At 46.9% G+C, this 6,101-nt stretch overlaps 1 pseudogene; it reads right to left on the reverse strand.

Moving 5' to 3' along the window:
- Positions 1 to 4,737: 4,737 nt before the first annotated feature.
- LOC145979049 (large subunit ribosomal RNA) lies at positions 4,738 to 5,896 on the reverse strand (annotated as a pseudogene).
- Positions 5,897 to 6,101: the final 205 nt, after the last annotated feature.

The raw sequence follows: 6,101 nt of genomic DNA on the forward strand, positions 1-6,101 counted from the left end.
TTTTGCTCCATAGATTACCGTGAAAGGTAAAAGTTATGGGTAAATGAAGCTTCCCAGATTGACTTTCAATTCGGCTTTTGCTCCAGAGATTGCCGTCAAAGGCAAAAAAATAACCTGGGAGAATAAAGCTTCCCAAGAAACCTGTACAAGCAACATCATGTGGCAGTGACAGAATACCATCCTCCTCTGTTTTCTTCCCAGCTTGACTTTCTATTCGGCTCTTGCTCCAGAGATTGCCGTCAAAGCTAAAAGTTCTGGGTGAATGAAACAAACTTCTAAAAGCACGGTAATGTGGCAAAGTCATACGCACACACAAACAATTCTCCTCCCTTGTTTCATTCCCAGCTTGACTTTCCATTCGGGTTTTGCTCCAGAGATTACCGTCAAACTCAAAAATTCTGGGAGAATGGATCTTCCCAACAAACATCTACAAGCACCGCAATGTGGCAAAGGCACACAAATCTGCTTCTCTGTTTTCTTCCCAGCTTGACTTTCTATGCGGTATTTGCTTGAGTTTCTATTCGGCTTTTGCTCCAGAGATTGCCGTTAATGGCAAAAATTCTGGGACAATAAATCTTCCCAACAAACTTCTAAAATCACGGTAATGTGGCAAAGGCACACACACACAAACAATTCTCCTCCTCAGTTTTCTTCCCAGCTTTACTTTCTATTCGGCTTTTGCTCCAGAGATTGCCGTTAAAGGCAAAAATTCTGGGAGAATAAGGCTTCCCAAGAAACTTGTACAAGCAACGCAATGTGGCAGTGACACAATATCATCCTCCTCTGTTTTCTTCCCAGCTTGACTTTCTATTCGGCTTTTGCTCCAGAGATTGCCGTTAAAGGCAAAAAATAATCTGGGAGAAAAAAGCTTCCCAAGAAACTTGTACAAGCAACGTAATGTGGCAGTGACACAATATCATCCTCCTCAGTTTTCTTCCCACCTTTACTTTCTATTCGGCTTTTGCTCCAGAGATTTCCGTTAGAGGCAAAAAACAATCTGGGAGAATAAAACTTCCCAAGAAACTTGTACAAGCAACATAATGTGGCAGTGACACAATATCATCCTCCTCTGTTTTCTTCCCAGCTTGGTGTTTCTGTTCGGCTTTTGCTCCATAGATTACCGTTAAAGGTAAAAGTTCTGGGTGAATGAAGCTTCTCGACGAACTTCTAAAAGCACGGTAATGTGGCAAAGGCACACAAACAATTGTCCTCCTCAATTTTCTTCCCAGCTTTACTTTCTATTCGGCTTTTGCTCCAGATATTGCCGTTAAAGGGAAAAATTCTGGGAGAATAAAGCTTCCCAAGAAACTTGTACAAGCAACACAACGTGGCAGTGACACAATATCATCCTCCTCCGTTTTCTTCCCAGCTTGGCTCTCTGTTCGGCTTTTGCTCCATAGATTACCGTGAAAGGTAAAAGTTATGGGTAAATGAAGCTTCCCAGATTGACTTTCAATTCGGCTTTTGCTCCAGAGATTGCCGTCAAAGGCAAAAAAATAACCTGGGAGAATAAAGCTTCCCAAGAAACCTGTACAAGCAACATCATGTGGCAGTGACAGAATACCATCCTCCTCTGTTTTCTTCCCAGCTTGACTTTCTATTCGGCTTTTGCTCCAGAGATTGCCGTCAAAGCTAAAAGTTCTGGGTGAATGAAACAAACTTCTAAAAGCACGGTAATGTGGCAAAGTCATACGCACACACAAACAATTCTCCTCCCTTGTTTCATTCCCAGCTTGACTTTCCATTCGGGTTTTGCTCCAGAGATTACCGTCAAACTCAAAAATTCTGGGAGAATGGATCTTCCCAACAAACATCTACAAGCACCGCAATGTGGCAAAGGCACACAAATCTGCTTCTCTGTTTTCTTCCCAGCTTGACTTTCTATGCGGTATTTGCTTGAGTTTCTATTCGGCTTTTGCTCCAGAGATTGCCGTTAATGACAAAAATTCGGGGACAATAAATCTTCCCAACAAACTTCTAAAATCACGGTAATGTGGCAAAGGCACACACACACAAACAATTCTCCTCCTCAGTTTTCTTCCCAGCTTTACTTTCTATTCGGCTTTTGCTCCAGAGATTGCCGTTAAAGGCAAAAATTCTGGGAGAATAAGGCTTCCCAAGAAACTTGTACAAGCAACGCAATGTGGCAGTGACACAATATCATCCTCCTCTGTTTTCTTCCCAGCTTGACTTTCTATTCGGCTTTTGCTCCAGAGATTGCCGTTAAAGGCAAAAAATAATCTGGGAGAAAAAAGCTTCCCAAGAAACTTGTACAAGCAACGTAATGTGGCAGTGACACAATATCATCCTCCTCAGTTTTCTTCCCACCTTTACTTTCTATTCGGCTTTTGCTCCAGAGATTTCCGTTAGAGGCAAAAAACAATCTGGGAGAATAAAACTTCCCAAGAAACTTGTACAAGCAACATAATGTGGCAGTGACACAATATCATCCTCCTCTGTTTTCTTCCCAGCTTGGTTTTCTGTTCGGCTTTTGCTCCATAGATTACCGTTAAAGGTAAAAGTTCTGGGTGAATGAAGCTTCTCGACGAACTTCTAAAAGCACGGTAATGTGGCAAAGGCACACAAACAATTGTCCTCCTCAATTTTCTTCCCAGCTTTACTTTCTATTCGGCTTTTGCTCCAGATATTGCCGTTAAAGGGAAAAATTCTGGGAGAATAAAGCTTCCCAAGAAACTTGTACAAGCAACGCAACGTGGCAGTGACACAATGTCATCCTCCTCCGTTTTCTTCCCAGCTTGGCTCTCTGTTCGGCTTTTGCTCCATAGATTACCGTGAAAGGTAAAAGTTATGGGTAAATGAAGCTTCCCAGATTGACTTTCAATTCGGCTTTTGCTCCAGAGATTGCCGTCAAAGGCAAAAAAATAACCTGGGAGAATAAAGCTTCCCAAGAAACCTGTACAAGCAACATCATGTGGCAGTGACAGAATACCATCCTCCTCTGTTTTCTTCCCAGCTTGACTTTCTATTCGGCTTTTGCTCCAGAGATTGCCGTCAAAGCTAAAAGTTCTGGGTGAATGAAACAAACTTCTAAAAGCACGGTAATGTGGCAAAGTCATACGCACACACAAACAATTCTCCTCCCTTGTTTCATTCCCAGCTTGACTTTCCATTCGGGTTTTGCTCCAGAGATTACCGTCAAACTCAAAAATTCTGGGAGAATGGATCTTCCCAACAAACATCTACAAGCACCGCAATGTGGCAAAGGCACACAAATCTGCTTCTCTGTTTTCTTCCCAGCTTGACTTTCTATGCGGTATTTGCTTGAGTTTCTATTCGGCTTTTGCTCCAGAGATTGCCGTTAATGGCAAAAATTCTGGGACAATAAATCTTCCCAACAAACTTCTAAAATCACGGTAATGTGGCAAAGGCACACACACACAAACAATTCTCCTCCTCAGTTTTCTTCCCAGCTTTACTTTCTATTCGGCTTTTGCTCCAGAGATTGCCGTTAAAGGCAAAAATTCTGGGAGAATAAGGCTTCCCAAGAAACTTGTACAAGCAACGCAACGTGGCAGTGACACAATATCATCCTCCCCTGTTTCCTTCCCAGCTTGACTTTCCATTCGGCTTTTGCTCCAGAGATTCCCGTCAAAGGTAAAAGTTCTGGGTGAATGAAACAAACTTCTAAAAGCACGGTAATGTGGCAAAGGCATACGCACACACAAACAATTCTCCTCCTCAGTTTTCTTCCCAGCTTTACTTTCTATTCGGCTTTTGCTCCAGAGTTTACCGTTAAAGGCAACAATTCTGGGAGAATAAATCTTCCCAACAAACTTGTCCAAGCAACGCAATGTGGCAGTGACACACTATCATCCTCCTTTGTTTCATTCCCAGCTTGACTTTCCATTCGGGTTTTGCTCCAGAGATTACCGTCAAAGGCAAAAATTCTGGGAGAATGGATCTTCCCAACAAACATCTACAAGCACCGCAATGTGGCAAAGGCACACAAATCTGCTTCTCTGTTTTCTTCCCAGCTTCACTTTCTATGCGGTATTTGCTCCACAGATTACCGTTAAAGTCAAAAATTCTGGGAGAATAAATCTTCCCAACAAACTTGTACAAGCAACGCGGCAGTGACACAATATCATCCTGCTCTGTTTTCTTCCCAGCTTGACTTTCCATTCGGCTTTTGCTCCAGAGATTACCGTTAAAGGCAAAAAAAATTCTGGGAGAATAAAGCTTCCCAACAAACATCTACAAGCACCGCAATGTGGCAAAGGCACACAAATCTGCTTCTCTGTTTTCTTCCCAGCTTCACTTTCTATGCGGTATTTGCTCCACAGATTACCGTTAAAGGTAAAAATTCTGGGAGAGTAAACTTGCTCCTTCACAAACTTCTCGGCCATGCACCATCAACAGCACTTTGCATTAAGTGACAATCACTTACTTTATAGTTAAGTTCAACCTAAAAGGCAAATCTTTCTGCTTTCGTTCTCTACAGTTAGTTTCTAACTGCAAAAGAAACAACATTTTTCATTGCCTCCCAGGCTAACCTGGGAGGTGTTTCTCGTTTGGTCGGCTGGGTCGAAACCCCCAAGTCCGGCGATCCGCCACCTGCCGGAAGCCCCGGTCGCCAGCACCCGGTGAAGGTGTCGGCTTCCGGTTTGGGAGTCCTCCCCCGGTCGAAACCGGGGTCTGGACTCCCGACGGAGGTCCCGGAGGGACCTCCTAACATAATGGGAGTTGTTTAATCAGGTGCCGTGAAGCCGACATCACGAACCTGCAAGCGAGGGCTGCCTTTCAACGGGTCGCCACCGTACGGAGGCTTCACCGCTCACGACGCCCCGCCAGATACTCAAGTCGTCTACGAGTGGTTCAAGGGTCCCTACTTCCAAGTGCTTGATTACCCCGTGAATCCCCATCTAGAATCCCAAAGACCTCGGTCAGTGGGGCAAGTGGGCGGAGTCTCGATGGCACTACTCGCGGGGAGCCTTGGGTGAGTTTCCCCACCCGTTTGGTGGCTCCCCGCCTTACCGGTCCCCCGTGAGGGGGTCCAGCGTTGGTGGTTCTGCCTTTGAGAGTGCAGGGACCCACGGTCACGCAGCTCCGGGCACGGCTTCGGCCTTAGAGGCGTTCAGGCTTCAGCCGTCGGACGTAGCTTCGCACCAAGGTTCGATCGAACCGGCGCGGTACCATTGGTCCGAACCTGGGGTTCCTCTCGTACTAACCAGGATTACCTTGGCCGCGTTCTAAACGCCAGGAGGATAAAACTAACCTGTTTCACAACGGTCTAAACCCAGCTCACGTTCCTTGTTGGTTGGTGAACAATCATACGCTCGGGGAGCGCTGCGTCCCCACGGTAAGAAGAGCCGACATCGAAGGATCAAAAAGCCGCGTCGCTATGAACGCTTGGCGGCCACGAGCCAGTTATCCCTGTGGTAACTTTTCTGTCACCTCCCGCCGAAGATCCTTCGGACGGGGAGGATCGATAGGCCCCGGTTTCCCGGGTCCCACCCGTACTGAGGGTGCGGATCAGGGCGGCTTTTGCCCTTTCGCTCTACCCGAGGTTTCTGGCCTCGGTGAGCCGCCCTTAGGACACCTGCGTTATCCTTTGACAGATGTTCCGCCCCAGACGAACTCCCCGCCTGCCGTTGTCCCCGGATCGGGTCGGCCCCCTGTCCGGCACGGACCAGGACCGGAGTCCGGTCCGGCCGGCCAGTAGCAGGGGCCTTGGTTCATGAACGGCGTGCGACGAGGCCGGAGCCCCGACGCCCGCGTCCCGCCCAACCGGGTGAGTCGGGAAACCGTGAGAGTAGTGGTATTTCACCGGCGGGCACCCGAAGGAGCCCTCCCACTTATGCTACACCTCGTCACGTCTCCCGACAGCGGCAGACTAGAGTCAAGCTCAACAGGGTCTTCTTTCCCCGCTGACATTCTCCAAGCCCGTTCCCTTGGCTGTGGTTTCGCTAGACAGTAGGTAGGGACAGAGGGAATCTCGTTAATCCATTCATGCGCGTCAATAATTAGATGACGAGGCATTTGGCTATTCTGACTGAGCCTATTAGCCCCGTCTCTTCCCTATGTTAGCATAGGTACTTTTGTACTGAAGATCATTCCTAGTCTTCCAACTCCTACTCCAC

Source organism: Lepisma saccharinum, chromosome 25 (assembly GCF_977018435.1).
Source record: "Lepisma saccharinum chromosome 25, izLepSacc3.1, whole genome shotgun sequence".
Taxonomy (NCBI): Eukaryota; Metazoa; Arthropoda; class Insecta; order Zygentoma; family Lepismatidae; genus Lepisma; species Lepisma saccharinum.